Genomic DNA, 20,757 nt, shown 5'->3' with positions numbered 1-20,757 from the left:
AGATGCTACAAATATAAGAGAGCAAAACACAAAAGGACACTTATTAAACATAAGTAACAAAACAACGAAAAGAAAGTAAGTCCAAAGGTCAGTTACGCGAAGTCCCAAAGTTCATTATCGCTGGTAGTACGGCTTAAGTCGCACAACGTGGACAATTTCAGGTCGTGAGCGGCGCCGCTGTGATAGCGAAATGCCGTCTGGCACGACCTGATAGTCCAGTGCCCCAACACGTCGGATAATCTTGTACGGTCCGAAATAGCGACGAAAAAGCTTTTCGCTCAGTCCTCGTCGGCGTATAGGGGTCCAAGCCCAGACACGGTCGCCGGGCTGGTACTCGACGAAGCGTCGTCGGAGGTCGTAATGTCGGCTGTCGGTACGCTGCTGGTTCTTGATCCGTAGGCGGGCGAGTTGTCGAGCTTCTTCGGCGCGCTGGAGAAAGGTCGCGACGTCAAGATTCTCTTCGTCCGTGACGTGCGGCAGCATGGCGTCGAGCGTCGTCGTCCGGTTCCTGCCGTAAACCAGCTTAAACGGCGTGATCTGTGTTGTTTCTTGCACCGCCGTGTTGTAAGCGAAGGTTACATACGGCAGGACCGCGTCCCACGTCTTTTGCTCGACGTCGACGTACATTGCTAGCATGTCGGCGAGGGTCTTGTTCAGACGCTCCGTGAGACCATTCGTCTGCGGATGGTAGGCAGTTGTCCTCCTGTGGCTTGTCTGGCTGTACTGCAGAATGGCTTGGGTGAGCTCTGCTGGAAAAGCCGTTCCTCTGTCGGTGATGAGGACATCTGGGGCACCATGTCGCAGTAGGATGTTCTCGACGAAAAATTTCGCCACTTCGGCTGCGCTGCCTTTCGGTAGAGCTTTGGTTTCAGTAAAGCGGGTGAGATAGTCCGTCGCCACGACGATCCACTTATTCCCGGATGTTGACATCGGAAACGGCCTAACAAATACATCCCAATCTGCTGGAATGGTCGACGAGGAGGTTCGATCGGCTGTAGTAATCCTGCTGGCCTTGTCGGTGGTGTCTTGCGTCGTTGACAGTCTCGGCATGTCTTGACGTAACGGGCGACGTCGGCGGTCAGACGCGGCCAGAAATACCTTTCCTGTATTCTCGATAGCGTCCGGGAGAATCCGAGGTGCCCAGCGGTTGGATCGTCGTGTAGGGCGTGCAGTATTTCTGGACGCAGCGCTGATGGCACAACAAGAAGGTAGCTGGCGCGGACTGGTGAGAAGTTCTTCTTCACGAGCAGGTCCTTTTGTAGTGTGAACGAAGACAACCCGCGCTTAAATGCCCTAGGGACAACGTCGGTGTTCCCTTGCAAATATTTGACGAGGCCTTTTAGCTCCGGGTCTGCTCATTGCTGGTGGCCTCGCGAAGAAACTCGCAAAAAGTTCCTCCTTTATACCACGCATGAGTAGGCGGACTTTCTTTTCCTCGGACATTTCCGGGTCGGCGTGGCGGAATAGGCGGCTCATTTCTTCTGTAAAAATCGCGGTGGTCTCATTTGGTAGTTGCACCCGGGTTTCTAATAGTGCTTGGGCTCGTTCTCGGCGTACAACGCTTCCGAATGTGTGCAGGAAGCCGCTTCGGAATAGCTCCCAGGTCGTCAAGGTGGCTTCTCGGTTCTCGAACCACGTCCTGGCAGCGTCTTCCAATGCGAAGAAGACATGTCGCAGTTTGTCATCGCTGTTCCACTTGTTAAAAGCAGCCACCCTCTCGTATGTCTCAGGCCAGCTTTCTGGGTCCTCGAACGTTGAACCGCGGAACGTCGGTGGCTCCCTGGGCTGCTGCAGCACGATGGGAGATGCCGGGGCTGCCATTGGGGTGGACTTGGTGGTGATCTTCCTGGTTTCAGGCAAAAGTCCGTGCTCCGGGGGCAGTTGTTGAATACGGCGGCTTGCTCGATGGTCCGGGACTACGTCGGTGCTGTCTTTGCGGTCCGGGCTTGGATCACGGTTTGTCGGGGGCGTCCGGTACATGAAAGAAAAGCACCTCCACGTTGCTTGCGCACTTGCGCACTCTGGCAAAAGCAGGATGTGCATGCTTAACTTGTGGTTTAACCTAAAACAACGTGCGCGTCTACCAAAAGATGCATGTGCATGCTCAACAAGTGGTTTGACACAAATGCATGCGCGTCCGCTGAAAAGCGCAGCATGGGCGTGCTTAGCACGTGCTTTCGCAGAAATCCACGAGCGCATTCTGGCAAAAGCAGCGTGTGCATGCTTAACGTGTGGTTTGGCACAAATGCTTGCGCACACGCTGAAAAGCGCAGCATGGGCGTGCTTGGCACGTCGTTTGGCAGAAATCCACGTGCGCGCTCTGGCAAAAGCAGCATGTGCATGGTTAACTTGTGGTTTGGGAGAAAACAACGTGCGCGCCTAGCCAAAGATGCATGTGCATGCTTAACAAGTGGTTTGGCACAAATGCATGCGCGTGCGGTGAAAAGCGCAGCATGGGTGTGCTTGGCACGTCTTGGCAGAAATATACTTGCGCACTCTGGCAAAAGCAGCATGTGCATGCTTAACTTCTGGTTTGGCAGAATACAACGTGCGCGTCTACCAAAAGATGCATGTGCATGCTCAGCAAGTGGTTCGGCAGAAATGCATGCGCGTGTGCTGAAAAGCGCAGCATGGGCGTGCTTAGCACGTGGTTTGGCAGAAATGCACGTGCGCATTCTGGCAAAAGCAGCATGTGCATGCTTAACGTGTGGTTTGGCAGAAAACAACGTGCGCGTCTACCAAAAGATGCATGTGCATGCTCAACAAGTGGTTTGACACAAATGCATGCGTGTGCGCTGTAAAGCGCAGCATGGGCGTGCTTAGCACGTTGTTTGGCAGCAATTCACGTGAGCACTCTGGCAAAAGCAGCATGTGCATGCTCAACTTGTGGTTTGGGAGAAAACAACGTGCGCGTCCAGCCAAAGATGCATGTGCATGCTTAACAAGTGGTTTGGCACAAATGCATGCGCGTGCGCTGAAAAGCGCAGCATGGGCGTGCTTGGCATGTCTTGGCAGAAATATACTTGCGCACTCTGGCAAAAGCAGCATGTGCATGGTTAACTTGTGGTTTAACCTAAAACAACGTGCGCGTCTACCAAAAGATGCATGTGCATGCTCAACAAGTGGTTTGACACAAATGCATGCGCGTGCGCTGAAAAGCGCAGCATGAGCGTGCTTAGCACGTGGTTTGGCAGAAATCCACGAGCGCATTCTGGCAAAAGCAGCATGTGCATGTTTAACGTGTGGTTTGGCAGAAAACAACGTGCGCGTCTACCCAAAGATGCATGTGCATGCTTAACAAGTGCTTTGGCACAAATGCTTGCGCACACGCTGAAAACGCAGCATGGGCGTGCTTGGCACGTCGTTTGGCAGAAATCCACGTGCGCGCTCGGGCAAAAGCAGCATGTGCATGCTTAACTTGTTGTTTGGGAGAAAACAACGTGCGCGCCTAGCCAAAGGTGCATGTGCATGCTTAACAAGTGTTTTGGCACAAATGCATGCGCGTGCGGTGAAAAGCGCAGCATGGGCGTGCTTGGCACGTCTTGGCAGAAATATACTTGCGCACTCTGGCAAAAGCAGCATGTGCATGCTTAACTTCTGGTTTGGCAGAATACAACGTGCGCGTCTACCAAAAGATGCATGTGCATGCTCAGCAAGTGGTTTGGCACAAATGCATGCGCGTGTGCTGAAAAGCGCAGCATGGGCGTGCTTAGCACGTGGTTTGGCAGAAATGCACGTGCGCATTCTGGCAAAAGCAGCATGTGCATGCTTAACGTGTAGTTTGGCAGAAAACAACGTGCGCGTCTACCAAAAGATGCATGTGCATGCTCAACAAGTGGTTTGACACAAATGCATGCGTGTGCGCTGCAAAGCGCAATGGGCGTGCTTAGCACGTTGTTTGGCAGAAATTCACGTGAGCACTCTGGCAAAAGCAGCATGTGCATGCTCAACTTGTGGTTTGGGAGAAAACAACGTGCGCGTCTAGCCAAAGATGCATGTGCATGCTTAACAAGTGGTTTGGCACAAATGCATGCGCGTGCGCTGAAAAGCGCAGCATGGGTGTGCTTGGCATGTCTTGGCAGAAATATACTTGCGCACTCTGGCAAAAGCAGCATGTGCATGCTAAACTTGTGGTTTAACCTAAAACAACGTGCGCGTCTAGCAAAAGATGCATGTGCATGCTGAACAAGTGGTTTGACACAAATGCATGCGCGTGCGCTGAAAAGCGCAGCATGGGCGTGCTTAGCACGTGGTTTGGCAGAAATCCACGAGCGCATTCTGGCAAAAGCAGCATGTGCATGTTTAACATGTGGTTTGGCAGAAAACAACGTGCGCGTCTACCCAAAGATGCATGTGCATGCTTAACAAGTGGTTTGGCACAAATGCTTGCGCACACGCTGAAAACGCAGCATGGGCGTGCTTGGCACGTCGTTTGGCAGAAATCCACGTGCGCGCTCTGGCAAAAGCAGCATGTGCATGCTTAACTTGTGGTTTGGGAGAAAACAACGTGCGCGCCTAGCCAAAGGTGCATGTGCATGCTTAACAAGTGTTTTGGCACAAATGCATGCGCGTGCGGTGAAAAGCGCAGCATGGGCGTGCTTGGCACGTCTTGGCAGAAATATACTTGCGCACTCTGGCAAAAGCAGCATGTGCATGCTTAACTTCTGGTTTGGCAGAAAACAACGTGCGCGTCTACGAAAAGATGCATGTGCATGCTCAGCGAGTGGTTTGGCACAAATGCATGCGCGTGTGCTGAAAAGCGCAGCATGGGCGTGCTTAGCACGTGCTTTGGCAGAAATCCACGAGCGCATTCTGGCAAAAGCAGCGTGTGCATGCTTAACGTGTGGTTTGGCAGAAAACAACGTGCGCGTGTACCCAAAGATGCATGTGCATGCTTAACAAGTGGTTTGGCACAAATGCTTGCGCACACCCTCAAAAGCGCAGCATGGGCGTGCTTGGCACGTCGTTTGGCAGAAATCCACGTGCGCGCTCTGGCAAAAGCAGCATGTGCATTGTTAACTTGTGGTTTGGGAGAAAACAACGTGCTCGCTTAGCCAAAGATGCATGTGCATGCTTAACAAGTGGTTTGGCACAAATGCATGCGCGTGCGGTGAAAAGAGCAGCATGGGTGTGCTTGGCACGTCTTGGCAGAAATATACTTCCGCACTCTGGCAAAAGCAGCATAAGCATGCTTAACTTCTGGTTTGGCAGAAAACAACGTGCGCGTCTACCAAAAGATGCATGTGCATGCTCAGCAAGTGGTTTGGCAGAAATGCATGCGCGTGTGCTGAAAAGCGCAGCATGGGCGTGCTTAGCACGTGGTTTGGCAGAAATGCACGTGCGCATTCTGGCAAAAGCAGCATGTGCATGCTTAACGTGTGGTTTGGCAGAAAACAACGTGCGCGTCTACCCAAAGATGCATGTGCATGCTTAACAAGTGGTTTGGCACAAATGCTTGCGCACACGCTGAAAAGCGCAGCATGGGCGTACTTGGCACGTCGTTGGGCAGAAATCGACGTGCGCGCTCTGGCAAAAGCAGCATGTGCATGCTTAACTTGTGGTTTGGGAGAAAACAACGTGCGCGCCAAGCCAAAGATGCATGTGCATGCTTAACAAGTGGTTTGGCAAAAATGCATGCGCGTGCACTGAAAAGCGCAGCATGGGCGTGCTTGGCACGTCTTGGCAGAAATATACTTGCGCACTCTGGCAAAAGCAGCATGTGCGTGCTTAACTTGTGGTATCGCAGAAAACAAAGTGCGCGTCTACGCAAAGATGCATGTGCGTGCTTTACAAGTGGTTTGGCACAAATGCATGCGCGTGCGCTGAAAAGCGCAGCATGGGCGTGGTTAGCACGTAGTTTGGCAGAAATCCACGTGCGCACTCTGGCAAAAGCAGCATGTGCATGCCCAACTTGTGGTCTGGCAGAAAACAACGTGCGCGTCTACCAAAAGATGCATGTGCATGCTCAGCAAGTGGTTTGGCAGAAATGCATGCGCGTGTGCTGAAAAGCGCAGCATGGGCGTGCTTAGCACGTGGTTTGGCAGAAATGCACGAGCGCATTCTGGCAAAAGCAGCATGTGCATGCTTAACGTGTGGTTAAGCAGAAAACAACGTGCGCGTCTACCAAAAGATGCATGTGCATGCTCAACAAGTGGTTTGACACAAATGCATGCGTGTGCGCTGTAAAGCGCAGCATGGGCGTGCTTAGGACGTTGTTTAGCAGCAATTCACGTGAGCACTCGGGCAAAAGCAGCATGTGCATTCTCAACTTGTGGTTTGGGAGAAAACAACGTGCGCGTCTAGCCAAAGATGCATGTGCATGCTTAACAAGTGGTTTGGCACAAATGCATGCGCGTGCGCTGAAAAGCGCAGCATGGGCGTGCTTGGCATGTCTTGGCAGAAATATACTTGCGCACTCTGGCAAAAGCAGCATGTGCATGCTTAACTTGTGGTTTAACCTAAAACAACGTGCGCGTCTACCAAAAGATGCATGTGCATGCTCAACAAGTGGTTTGACACAAATGCATGCGCGTGCGCTGAAAAGCGCAGCATGGGCGTGCTTAGCACGTGGTTTGGCAGAAATCCACGAGCGCATTCTGGCAAAAGCAGCATGTGCATGTTTAACGTGTGGTTTGGCAGAAAACAACGTGCGCGTCTACCCAAAGGTGCATGTGCATGCTTAACAAGTGGTTTGGCACAAATGCTTGCGCACACGCTGAAAAGCGCAGCATGGGCGTACTTGGCACGTCGTTGGGCAGAAATCGACGTGCGCGCTCTGGCAAAAGCAGCATGTGCATGCTTAACTTGTGGTTTTGGAGAAAACAACGTGCGCGCCAAGCCAAAGATGCATGTGCATGCTTAACAAGTGGTTTGGCAAAAATGCATGCGCGTGCGCTGAAAAGCGCAGCATGGGCGTGCTTGGCACGTCTTGGCAGAAATATACTTGCGCACTCTGGCAAAAGCAGCATGTGCGTGCTTAACTTGTGGTTTCGCAGAAAACAAAGTGCGCGTCTACGCAAAGATGCATGTGCGTGCTTTACAAGTGGTTTGGCACAAATGCATGCGCGTGCGCTGAAAAGCGCAGCATGGACGTGGTTAGCACGTAGTTTGGCAGAAATCCACGTGCGCACTCTGGCAAAAGCAGCATGTGCATGCCCAACTTGTGGTCTGGCAGAAAACAACGTGCGCGTCTACCCAAAGATGCATGTTCATGCTTAAGAAGTGGTTTGGCACAAATGCATGCGCATGCGCTGAAAAGTGCAGCATGCGCGTGCTTGGCACGTCGTTTGGCAGAAATGCACGCGCGCTCTGACAAAAGCAGCATGTGCATGCTTAACTTCTGCTTTGGCAGAAAACAACGTGAGCGTCTAGCCAAATATGCATGTGCATGCTTAACAAGTGGTTTGGCAAAAATGCATGCGCGTGCGCTGAAAAGCGCAGCATGGGCGTGCTTGGCACGTCTTGGCAGAAATATACTTGCGCACTCTGGCGAAAGCAGCATGTGCGTGCTTAACGTGTGGTTTCGCAGAAAACAAAGCGCGCGTCTACCCAAAGATGCATGTGCATGCTTAACAAGTGGTTTCGCACAAATGCATGCGCGTACGTTGAAATGCGCAGCATGGGCGTGCTTGGCACGTCGTTTGGCCGAAAGCCACGTGCGCGCTCTTACAAAAGCAGCATGTGCATGCTTAACTTGTTTGGCAGAAAAACACGTGCGCGTCTACCAAAAGATGCATGTGCATGCTTAACAAGTGGTTTGGCACAAATGCATGCGCGTGCGCTCTAAAGCGCTGGATGGGCGTGCTTGGCACGTCGTTTTGCAGAAATCTACTTGCGCGGTCTGGCAAAAGCAGAATGTGCATGCTTAACTTGCGCTTTGGCAGAAAAGAACGTACGCGTCTACCAAAAGATGCTTGTGCATGCTTAACAAGTGGTTTTGCACAAAGGCATGCGCTTACGTTGAAAAGCGCAGCAGGAGCGTGCTTGGCATGTCGTTTGGCAGAAATCCACGTGCGCGCTCTGACAAAAACAGCTTGTGCATGGTTAAATTGTGGTTTGGCAGAAAACAACGTGCGCGTCTATCCAAACATGCATGTGCATGCTCAACAAGTGTTTTGAAACAAATGCCTGCGCGTGCGCTGAAAAGCGCAGCATGGGGGTGCCCAGCACGTGGTTGGGCAGAAATCCACCTGCGCATTCTGGCAAAAGCAGCATGTGCATGCTTAGCTTGTGGTTTGGCGGAAAACAACGTGCGCGTCTACCAAAAGATGCGTGTGCATGCTCAACCAGTGGTTTGACACAAATGCATGCGTGTGCGCTGAAAAGCGCAGCATGGGCGTGCTTAGCACGTTGTTTGGCAGAAATCCACGTGCGCACTCTGGCAAAGCACCATGTGCATGCTCAACTTGTGGTTTGGCAGAAAACAACGTGCGCGTCGACCAAAAGATGCATGTGCATGCTCAACAAGTGGTTTGACACAAATGCATGCGCGTGCGCTGAAAAGCAGAGCATGGGCGTGCTTGGCACGTGGTTGGGCAGAAATCCACGTGCGCGCTCTGACAAAAGCAGCATGTTCATGCTTGACTTGTGGTTTCGCAGAAAACAACGTGCGCGTCTACCCAAAGATGCATGTGCATGCGTGCATGCTTAACAAGTGGTTTCGCACAAATGCGTGCGCGTACGTTGAAAAGCGCAGCATGGGCGTGTTTGGCACGTCGTTTGGCCGAAATCCACATGCGCGCTCTTACAAAAGCAGCATGTGCATGCTTAACTTGTGGTTTGGCAGCAAACAACGTGCGCATCTACCAAAAGATGCATGTGCATGCTTAACAAGTGGTTTGGCACAAATACATGCGCGTGCGCTGTAAAGCGCTGCATGGGCGTGCTTCGCACGTCGTTTGGCAGAAATCCACGTGCGTGGTCTGGCAAAAGCAGAATGTGCATGCTTAACTTGTGCGTTGGCAGAAAACAACGTGCGCGTCTACCAAAAGATGCATGTGCATGCTGAAGAAGTGGTTTGGCACAAATGCATGCGTGTACGTTGAAAAGCGCAGCATGGGCGTGCTTGGCATATCGTTTGGCAGAAATCCACGTTCGCGCTCTGACAAAAACAGCTTGTGGATGCTTAACTTGTGGTTTGGCAGAAAACAACGTGCGCGTCTACCAAAAGATGCATGTGCATGCTCAACAAGTGGTTTGACACAAATACATGCGCGTGCGCTGAAAAGCGCAGCATAGGCGTGCTTAGCACGTGGTTTGGCAGAAATCCACGTGCGCATTCTGGCAAAAGCAGCATGTGCACCCTCAACGTGTCTTTTGGCAGAAAACAACGTGCGCGTCTACCAAAAGATGCATGTGCATGCTTAAGAAGTGGCTTGGCACAAATGCATGCGCGTACGTTGAAAAGCGCAGCATGGGCGTGCTTAGCACGTTGTTTGGCAGAAATCCACGTGCGCACTCTGGCAAAAGCAGCATGTGCATGCTCAACTCGTGGTTTGGCAGAAAACAACGTGCGCGTCTAGCCAAAGATGCATGTGCCTGCTTAACAAGTGGTTTGGCACAAATGCATGCGCGAGCGCTGAAAAGTGCACCATTGGCGTGCTTGGCACGTCGTTTGGCAGAAATCCACGTGCGCGCTCTGGCAAAAGCAGCATGTGCATGCTTAACTTGTGGTTTCGGAGAAAACAACGTGCGCGCCAAGCCAAAGATGCATGTGCATGCTTAACAAGTGGTTTGGCACAAATGCATGCGCGTGCGCTGAAAAGCGCAGCATGGGCGTGCTTGGCACGTCTTGGCAGAAATATACTTGCGCACTCTGGCAAAAGCAGCATGTCCATGCTTAACGTGTGGTTTGGCAGAAAACAACGTGCGCGTCTACGAAAAGATGCATGTGCATGCTTAACAAGTGGTTTGGCACAAATGCATGCGCGTACGTTGAAAAGCGCAGCATGGGCGTGCTTGGCACGTTTTGCCGAAATCCACGTGCGCGCTGCTACAAAAGCAGCATGTGCATGATTAACCTGTGGTTTGGCAGAAAACAACGTGCGCGTCTACCCAAAGATGCATGCGCATGCTTAACAAGTGGTTGGGCACAAATGCATGCGCGTGCGCTGAAAAGCAGAGCATGGGGGTGCTTGGCACGTCGTTTGGCAGAAATCCACGTGCGCGCTCTGGCAAAAGCAGCATGTGCAGCTTAACTTGTTTGGCAGAAAACAACGTGCGCGTCTACCCAAAGATGCATGTGCATGCTTAACAAGTGGTTTGACACAAATGCATGCGCGTACGCTGAAAAGTGCAGCATGGGCGTGCTTCGCACGTCGTTTGGCAGAAATCCACGTGCGCGCACTGACAAAAGCAGCATGTGCATGATTAACCTGTGGTTTGGCAGAAAACAACGTGCGCGTCTACCGAAAGTTGCATGCGCATGCTTAACAAGTGGTTGGGCCCAAATGCATGCGCGTGCGCTGAAAAGCAGAGCATGGGGGTGCTTGGCACTTCGTTGGGCAGAAATCCACGTGCGCGCTCTGGCAAAAGCAGCATGTGCAGCTTAACTTGTGGTTTGGCAGAAAACAACGTGCGCGTCTACCCAAAGATGCATGTGCATGCTTAACAAGTGATTTGGCACAAATGCATGCGCGTACGCTGAAAAGCGCAGCATGGGCGTGCTTGGCACGTCTTGGCAGAAATATACTTGCGCACTCTGGCAAAAGCAGCATGTGCATGTTTAACGTGTGGTTTGCTAGAAAACAACGTGCGCGTCTACGAAAAGATGCATGTGCCTGCTCAACAAGTGGTTTGACACAAATGAATGCGTGTGCGCTGTAAAGCGCAGCATGGGCGTGCTTGGCACGTCGTTTGTCTGAAATCCACGTGCGCGCTCTGATAAAAGCAGCATGTGCATGCTTAACTTGTGGTTTGGCAGAAAACAACGTGCGTGTCTACCCAAAGATGCATGTGCATGCTTAACAAGTGGTTTGGATCAAATGCATGCGCGTACGTTGAAAAGCGCAGCATGGGCGTGCTTGGCACGACGTTTTGCCGAAATCCACGTGCGCGCTGCTACAAAATCAGCATGTGCATGATTACCCTGTGGTTTGGCAGAAAACAACGTGCGCGTCTACCCAAAGATGCATGCGCATGCTTAACAAGTGGTTGGGCACAAATGCATGCGCGTGCGCTGAAAAGCAGAGCATGGGGGTGCTCGGCACGTCGTTTGGCAGAAATCCACGTGCGCGCTCTGGCAAAAGCAGCATGTGCAGCTTAACTTGTGGTTTGGCAGAAAACAACGTGCGCGTCTACCCAAAGATGCATGTGCATGCTTAACAAGTGATTTGGCACAAATGCATGCGCGTGCGCTGAAAAGCGCAGCATGGGCGTGCTTGGCACGTCTTGGCAGAAATATTGTCACGTGGTGGTGACGTTAAGAACACAGTAGCGATACTGTGAAAGGCAAAAACTAACTTTTATTGGGCGAACCTGTGCCCACAAGAACAGGCTACACTTATAGCACAACGATAGCGGCGAACAACCCTTATGAAAATATGAGATGAGTTTCACATGAAAGTCTGGCGAGTTTTGACATCACAGCCATTAGACTTTCTGATGAGTTTCTTTGGAATTTTCTGATGTATTCCTAATGTCATTCTAAAACATATTGGCCACCGTCTTTCTGTAGAATTCTTGACGAGTGTTTTTCTTGTGAGCATGAAATGTCTTCCTAATGTGCGCTCCAAACCAGTTTTCTTGTGACTTTCTCACGTCTTCCTAACGAATCTCTAATGAGGTTATACATTAGACTGCTGGTGCTCATATCACTGCTATAACGAAATTGGCCACCACGTGTGGAAACATTTTCTCATGTGTCCCAATGGCAGTCCGACCTTATTTAAAGCTGTTACCTGTGCGTAACTGTCTTTGGTGCTATATATATGCAGCCTGTATGCATGTATGTATGTCTAGCGAAGATGCAGCACTTTTGACATGTACATGGGCCCTACATATGCTGCATGTAAGACATTACTCAACGAAAGAAATTTAACAAAAACATTTATTGGGCATATCAATGCTTCCTTAAATGCAGAAGGAGGTTAAATGAAAGGAAAACACAGTATCAGTCTGGTTACGGATGTGATATCTTCCTTTCATTTAATCTCGCTACTTATCATTGAGGAGAGGCTCTTCTTGAGGTGGAGTGTCGTCATCTTGAAGTAAGTGCACGTGTACCCTGCATGGTAGAAAGGACAGAAAATTAACAAAACTTGGCAATCAACCACAGAAATACACACTGTATCACTTGCTGCAGAACGATCTGGAGATGTTATAGCTAGTTCTGCGAAAAATTTATGTGGTGTCGGTTCACACAAAGTTGAGGAACCACTGCGTGGCCTTTGGGTGCAGCAGTAACTACAGTAAGCAGAAATTGCTCTTGGCTGTACAAAGGTGCAACATGGATCAGCTGTGGCATGTGTACATGTCGTGAACAACTTCGGCTATATCGGTTTCTACTTGACAAAGGACAGCAGTGTCTGTGGATTGCTAGCGTGAATGACAAAATCTCACTAATTACTTGGCATGGAAATGAGGGTAGGAGTGTTTGTGTACGGGCAACCCAATCCATCCCAGAGACATCCAAGTGCCAGTCGTTATAGAATATTTGCATCAGCTACGGTCACAGCTCTCACACATTCCAAGCCTACTATGTCATGCATGTGTTGGCCTCCTGAATGATGGCATATATCCCATTCAGGAAATACACCACACCATGTCTGGGTTTTTTTATCATTTACACCCGAGAATTGCTTTCAGAGGGAGGGCACAAGTTGAAAACAAATGCGTAGAAGCATGATAAACAAGCTTGCATAAAAATCATTTAATAAGTAAGCATGGTGGTTGCTATCCCACGTCATTAGAGAGTATTCCTCTTTGTCATGCAATCATAATGAGCGTTGACTGACACACGTCCCATCTTTTGGATGTGGTATTCCTCACTGATTTTGTTGTATCAATCGGTTGCCATAGGCTAACGAAACAGATGAACAATCTAAATCCAGTGCACAGCTTGTCATGTCAATGCATGGTCAAATGGGACGAGCACACTGGTCCTTTGAGTGAATTATGGTGCTCTCCTAGGCGCATGCTGAGGCACTGGCTAGTCAGCGTGCCCGATGTACATTGGACCAAATATGCATGTGATCAAAAGAATAGCCTACATTAACCCTGAAAGATACGAGACAAATTTTGGGTACCTTTAACTAAGCAAGCCTCCAATGCCTGGGTGCCTTTGTCAATTCACTTGTGGACTGCAATGCACATATATTTCCAGCAAAAATAAATTAGGCAGCATATGCACAACAGTCATGTTGTATGGTCTCCCTTCCCTCGCTGTGCAAATTTTGTCCTGAAAAGTTGCATGAACTGATTGAATTGAAAATTGAATCCAGAAAGGCAAGGAGGCAAGCGAGGCTTGCTTGGTTAAAGGTAGCACCAAATTTGTCCAGTGCGTGTCAGAGGTACTGTACTGTATTCCTTTCACAGGTGGTCAAATTTACATAGCGCAGACTGGCTGGTGCCTAAATATGTACCTATGAGATCAACATATTTCACTCAAAAGACCAGTATGCTCGTCCTACTTGGCCACACATATTCGCAATGGGGCTTCAGGCCGGATTAGGATTGTTTATCTGTTTTCACCCATGGCTGAAAATTGGCAAAAGAAATCAGTCAGGCACACCACATAAATAACAATAAGTGTGAGCCAGCCCCCATTATCAATGCATGAAGAAAGGCATCCTTTGTAGATTACAAGGGATAGAAATTAGTCTGTGCCTATTTACTTACTTCTTTTTATGCAAACACCATTTATCATGATTTTATGCCTTTGTATTATAACTTCTGCCATCCCTCTCAAATTAACTGGTGCACAACACAAGTGCACATCCAGTGCTATTTTTGTTAGTCCTTCCAACAACTTAAACAGTCAGTTGTTAGCCAAGGTCATGTTGCATAGTCTCCCTTCCCTCGCTGCGTAAATTTTGTCCTGAAAAGTTACATGAACTGATTGGCAAATTGAAATGGACACTACAAGTTTCGCCGAGTGGACACAGCTGGTTCTCAGAAATGCACAAAAACAGTGATGGGTATCTGTTGGCATCCTGGAGTGTGTGCAAACTAGCTGTGACATTGCTGCAGTAGACACACTCACAACTGCTACAGAGAGAGAGAGAGAGAGAAGGGAAGACGGAAAGGCAGGGAGGTTAACCAGACTGAGTCCAGTTTGCTACCCTACACGTGGGGAGGGGAATGGGGAGTGAAAGAGGGAGAGAGAGAACTTAGATGTAGGATGTCTATAGTCGGGCACTCAAGTCTGTTGCCTTTAGGTAGCGAAAAAGCGCTCGAACTGCTTTCTGGGCCAATGAACTGTGAGGCCAGGCTCCCAAGATCTTCGCTTCCGTAAATGGCCTGTCATCCAGTCTATTTAAGGCACACTGGAGAGGCTACAATGCCTACCAGCATGAATAGGGGCAGCTTGCAAAGAAAAGAATACGAAGAAAGTGAGAGAAAAAATAGAAAGCTTACCAGAAAACACCTCACTACTTAAGTAACTGCAGCACAATGAATACTGGCCTTCCTATTTCATTTCAAGAAATTCGAGTTCATCAAATGTGTATTTGCCAGTGACAGTTATTCTGAGAACAAGACAGACATAATTGTAAACATCAATGTTAAACAATGGTATGCACACTGCGTGCTTAGACCTTTGAGATATATGGCACACTACACTTCGAATTCTTACATGGACAAAAACAGCACATGTGTGTATCATAAGCAGAAAGGAAAACAGGGAAATATATGCTACAGCATAAGAAACAGTTCCAAACAAATAAAACCAAAATAAAAAAGAAACATACTGTGTAATAGGCAAAAATAAAATGGATTTGTAGCCAAGCAATTTATGCGAGAAAAATACTAAACGTCAGGACATGCGAGGTGTAGCTTTAACAGAACAAGATAACGTGTGCATAATGTCTACAAACACAAATAAGCAGCAAGTGGAATAAAGCTGCACAAATATTTAACCTATTTAGCAAGATGCATCAAGTAATATGTCGATACACTTATCCACTAATGATACCGAGATCCTACTTTTGTGAACACGTACACTTAAAGCATACCTGACATGTCCATCCAGATTACATGCCGTGCTGCTGCAGCCATTGCCACGGGTTATGTGGACACTGTTGTGGGTCACGGCTTCACCACTACAAAGAGAATTCTGTGTTAACTTACAGCTGTGGCACAATAAGACTATCACATCATGAACACATGCAAGGAGCATGTAAAAACAGTCACGAAAACAATGCCTGCACTGGTGCAGGGTGGCAACAGAGCACAAAGTCGAAGTCACTGATGAATGTCACGATAACAGGGACCCCTTCAACAAGACAAAATTTCACACGCAGCAGCAGCAGCGCATTACATGAATGTTTGTTTACATAACGATTCTATAGTTTCTTTCGTGACTTTAAGTAAGTATCCCTTGTAATGTTTACTTACGTCAAAGTTATGGCAACACCCCTTCAAAACAAACCTGTACCAGTAGCACGCTGTGATTGCTTACATTTTTTTCCCTAATACTGCTCGTAAATCGAAAACCTTGTAAGCAGAGATTATCTGCAACGTCGAATCATTTATAAGCGAGGAAACGTCGTAGCAGTAAGAATCGCTCAAGAGGTAGATGAGTCGTTATCATGCGACTTCAGCAGAAAAGCGGGAGCTCACGCACAAGCGTGCATGATGAATACGATTATTTCCGAACGTAATCTTTCTCATCAGAAGAAAACGCTTATCAAGATTTTCAATTCTGCATTATGGCAATAAATTCGCGCAACTAAACTCTGACACCCAGCAAGCATCGGCATAGGTTTCACTGTTGTCGTGGGAGTTCTCTTTCCTACGTTCGCAAGGCACCCTATGCCCACACGAGAAGCACGCACAACACGTGTGTAGTCAGCAAGCACGGTTACTCACCTTTTGAATGGCACGACGCGGTCGGAAAGCGCCCTCCAAGTTGCCGGTGCTTCGATGTGACTTCCAGCAGACATGCCAGTGCATAGTGGACGAGCAGTGGCACGCTAACAACACGCATTAATTCTTCGCGACGTCCACCCAACTTTCCACGACAACCAGAGACAAAGGGAACGCACTCCACGGCATGAACATCGTTGGTCCATATTTGGCTGGCGCGCCACGCACACGGCGAGTTTGCAGCGAGACACAAGCTGTCGGTGGCACTTATGCGCACGCGAACTAAGTCACATTTCGTTACAGCAAACACAAAAACACACGATCAAAGAAGCACATCGTTGCAGCTCGCACACCCGACCGACTCGTAAACAGAGCGACAGGCTGATTGGATTGGATTGGATTGGAAACGGGACGGTGGGTGGCGCCACCAACAGGTCGGTTGGGGCCAGCCAATGTCTCGGCTAGCGTCATCTGAGGATTTGTGCGGCTGCCTAATTGCGCATAGCTGTTGCAAGACAAACAGAACCACAGATAACTCTATATTGTAAGCTATAGCTTGGCATAGAAAGAAATTCTATAACGCATTTCCAATTTGAATCGCTTCTGCTATCTGCAGCCAGCAAAAGCATGGCCTTCGAGATCTGAAAATGTTAACCCTATAGAAAACCGTTGCGGTGACGCTATTCGAACGATTTTCACTTCGGTTACCTCTCATAAAACCCGTCAATTACGCATTTCGCTGCTCCCCGTGCTGCCTGCGCCGTCACTTCAATTTAAATAACTTCCTGCTGTCGTTAACATCAACTATATAGCCTCAGACATGGTTTACGCGATCTCCGAGAGACACATGTGCAGTGTGCGATGTTTTAGTGCCCGTTGCAACAGTGTCAGTCGCAAAGCATCAAATCTGCTCGTGTGGCGCAGCTTAAAACCCTGTCGTCTGTATCTTGCTTTCGTATTAGTGTGTTTAATGTGCGCGGGTTGCACTCCTGTCGATCGTGCCTTCTGTGTTGATGGTGCTACCCACGAAGATTCCTCGAAAAACCCACATGTCTCGGCAGCGTGCATTGGTCCTATGTGGTATATGCCAGATGTGTGCGCTGGCGTGCGATGTGCTTGCAACCAAGTACTACTGTGCGTTCCAGCAAATAGACGCTGCCGCTTACGCGCAGTTTTTTTTTTTCCCCGTAGTGGTTGCTCAGTGGCTATGGTGGTGTTGGGCTGCTGAGCACGAGGTCGCGGGACCGAATCCCGGCTTCGGCGGCCGCATTTCAATGGGGGCGAAATGCGAAAACACCCGTGTACTTAGATTTAGGTGGACGTTAAAGAACCCCAGGTGGTCGAAATTTCCGGAGTCCTCGATCCACTACGGCGTGCCTCATAATCAGAAAGTGGTTTTGGCACGTAAAACCCCATAATTTTTTACGCGCAGTTTTCCATGTCATGATCATGTCAGTCTGCACAATTGTCAGTTTGCCACTTAAAGTCTAGTAACACATCCGAGAAATCAAACTGCTCAGAACAAGGCATACGCTAAGTTTTGCACTGTTTACCAAATGTGATAACGGGGTAACACGAACTTACAGTGCTCTTTAAAAAGGAAAGAAAATGACGTCGTTGTTTTGTGCCTAGCCCTGATATATCGGAAGCGTTTCCAGAGTACTCGGCGCTCACGCTGTGCTATATCGTTTTCTTCATTTCTTCATTCACCCACCCAAGGTACTGGGTGTGAGTGACTTAATTGCTAGATATTAATTAACAGTACATTAATTAGCACCATCTTCATTACCAAAGGTCGTGGGTTCGAGTGCCTCAAATAACTGTATCTTAACTGTGCCCTAATTAACATCGCCTTCATTAACACCGAAGATCGTGGGTTCGAGTGTCTTAATTGACTATATCTTAATGAACAATACCTCAAATAATATCGGCTTCATTAACAACAATGGTCGTTGGTTCGATTCCCACACAAGGTAATGTGTTCGAGTGACTTAATTCCTAGGTCGTAATTAACCGTACCTTAATTAGCATCATCATCATTAACAAAGGTCGTGGGTTGGAGTGCCTCAAATAACTATCTTAACTACGCCTAATTAACAGTGCCTTCATTAACACGAAAAGCCGTGGGTACGAGTGTCTTAATTAACGACATAATCAGCTGCACATTATTTACCTATTAATTAACAGGCTTCGAATTCCACTAAGGGTCGTACGTGCGTTCGAGTGCATTAATTAACTATATCTTCAATAACTGTCTTAATTAACGGTGTCTTAATCAACACCAAAGGTCGTGGGTTCGTAGCCTTAATTACCGCCAAAGGTAGAGGGTTCGACTCCCATGAAATGTTGAGAGTTTGTAACCTCTTTGTACATCGAGTGCTCACGCCGACAATGCCGGATTTCCCGGCTCATGAGCCATTTAACGCTATCGCATTACAAAGAATTTTTCGCGACTTGGCATCGTACACATTCATATATGATGTACTTTGACATTAGCAATAACACAAAAAAGCTGTATACTCCTCTCATCAGAAATCCTAAGGTGCATCGTCATTTGAGTCTCTGATGTACTTGTGATGCCAAAAAACATTAGACGATGCATTTCTTATGAATGTCTGATGTCACCTTAGGAACACATAATGTCCTCTACAGAAACTCATGGTTCATTTTCATAAAGGAAGGTCGGCGATCGTCGGAAATCTGATCAGCGGGTCAAGCGCGTCGGCTTTTATACAGCAGTCATCGAATGTTCCAGACTAATTCTTCGGACCCGCGTGCCTTCCGCAAAGTTCTACACCATTCGCGTCACGCGATGAGATCAGATAACACAAGGTTCGGCGACAACAGACAGCCGGATGGAAGCATCGATAACTTTCCAGAAAAGTCGGATACATGCAGGCGCATCCAGCGCTGTGCGATTACATTTGTTAGGCGGCGAAACGTGGTCGCCCGATAAAGATAAGTACACGCGTCAATACCCCCCTCTTAAAAAGCGTCGTCCCGATGCTACAAATATAAGAGAGCAAAACACAAAAGGACACTTATTAAACATAAGTAACAAAACAACGAAAAGAAAGTAAGTCCAAAGGTCAGTTACGCGAAGTCCCAAAGTTCATTATCGCTGGTAGTACGGCTTAAGTCGCACAACGTGGACAATTTCAGGTCGTGAGCGGCGCCGCTGTGATAGCGAAATGCCGTCTGGCACGACCTCATAGTCCAGTGCCCCAACACGTCGGATAATCTTGTACGGTCCGAAATAGCGACGCAAAAGCTTTTCGCTCAGTCCTCGTCGGCGTATAGAGGTCCAAACCCAAACACGGTCGCCGGGCTGGTACTCGACGAAGCGTCGTCGGAGGTTGTAATGTCGGCTGTCGGTACGCTGCTGGTTCTTGATCCGTAGGCGGGCGAGTTGTCGAGCTTCTTCGGCGCGCTGGAGAAAGGTCGCGACGTCAAGATTCTCTTCGTCCGTGACGTGCGGCAGCATGGCGTCGAGCGTCGTCGTCCGGTTCCTGCCGTAAACCAGCTTAAACGGCGTGATCTGTGTTGTTTCTTGCACCGCCGTGTTGTAAGCGAAGGTTACATACGGCAGGACCGCGTCCCACGTCTTTTGCTCGACGTCGACGTACATTTCTAGCATGTCGGCGAGGGTCTTGTTCAGGCGCTCCGTGAGACCATTCGTCTGCGGATGGTAGGCAGTTGTCCTCCTGTGGCTTGTCTGGCTGTACTGCAGAATTGCTTGGGTGAGCTCTGCTGTAAAAGCCGTTCCTCTGTCGGTGATGAGGACATCTGGGGCACCATGTCGCAGTAGGATGTTCTCGACGAAAAATTTCGCCACTTCGGCTGCGCTGCCTTTCGGTAGAGCTTTGGTTTCAGTAAAGCGGGTGAGATAGTCCGTCGCCACGACGATCCACTTATTCTCGGATGTTGACATCGGAAACGGCCTAACAAATCCATCCCAATCTGCTGGAATGGTCGACGAGGAGGTTCGATCGGATGTAGTAATCCTGCTGGCCTTGTCGGTGGTGTCTTGCGTCGTTGACAGTCTCGGCATGTCTTGACGTAACGGGCGACGTCGGCGGTCAGACGCGGCCAGAAATACCTTTCCTGTATTCTCGATAGCGTCCGGGAGAATCCGAGGTGCCCAGCGGTTGGATCGTCGTGTAGGGCGTGCAGTAGGCGGACGCATGAGTAGGCGGACTTTCTTTTCCTCGGACATTTCCGGGTCGGCGTGGCGGAATAGGCGGCTCATTTCTTCTGTAAAAATCGCGGTGGTCTCATTTGGTAGTTGCACCCGAGTTTCTAATAGCGCTTGGGCTCGTTCTCGGCGTACAACGCTTCCGAATGTCTGCAGGAAGCCGCTTCGGAATAGCTCCCAGGTCGTCAAGGTGGCTTCTCGGTTCTCGAACCACGTCCTGGCAGCGTCTTCCAATGCGAAGAAGACATGTCGCAGTTTGTCATCGCTGTTCCACTTGTTAAAAGCAGCCACCCTCTCGTATGTCTCAAGCCAGCTTTCCGGGTCCTCGAACGTTGAACCGCGGAACGTCGGTGGCTCCCTGGGCTGTTGCAGCACGATGGGAGATGCCGGGGCTGCCATTGGGGTGGACTTGGTGGTGATCTTCCTGGTTTCAGGCAAAAGTCCGTGCTCCGTGGGCAGTTGTTGAATACGGCGGCTTGCTCGATGGTCCGGGACTACGTCGGTGCTGTCTTTGCTGTCCGGGCTTGGATCACGGTTTG

The 20,757-nt window shown here is 49.2% G+C and overlaps 1 long non-coding RNA gene across 1 annotated transcript; it reads right to left on the bottom strand.

The window, feature by feature from the left end:
• Positions 1–12,028: 12,028 nt before the first annotated feature.
• On the bottom strand, positions 12,029–16,387 carry LOC140216033 (uncharacterized). Its single transcript, XR_011892683.1, has 3 exons — positions 16,027–16,387; positions 15,171–15,257; positions 12,029–12,223 (listed from the first exon to the last, which is right to left on the bottom strand). It is a non-coding gene; the product is annotated as an uncharacterized lncRNA (long non-coding RNA).
• Positions 16,388–20,757: the final 4,370 nt, after the last annotated feature.

Source organism: Dermacentor andersoni, chromosome 2 (assembly GCF_023375885.2).
Source record: "Dermacentor andersoni chromosome 2, qqDerAnde1_hic_scaffold, whole genome shotgun sequence".
NCBI classification, from domain to species: Eukaryota; Metazoa; Arthropoda; class Arachnida; order Ixodida; family Ixodidae; genus Dermacentor; species Dermacentor andersoni.
This window is presented reverse-complemented; position numbering and strand designations above follow the sequence as displayed.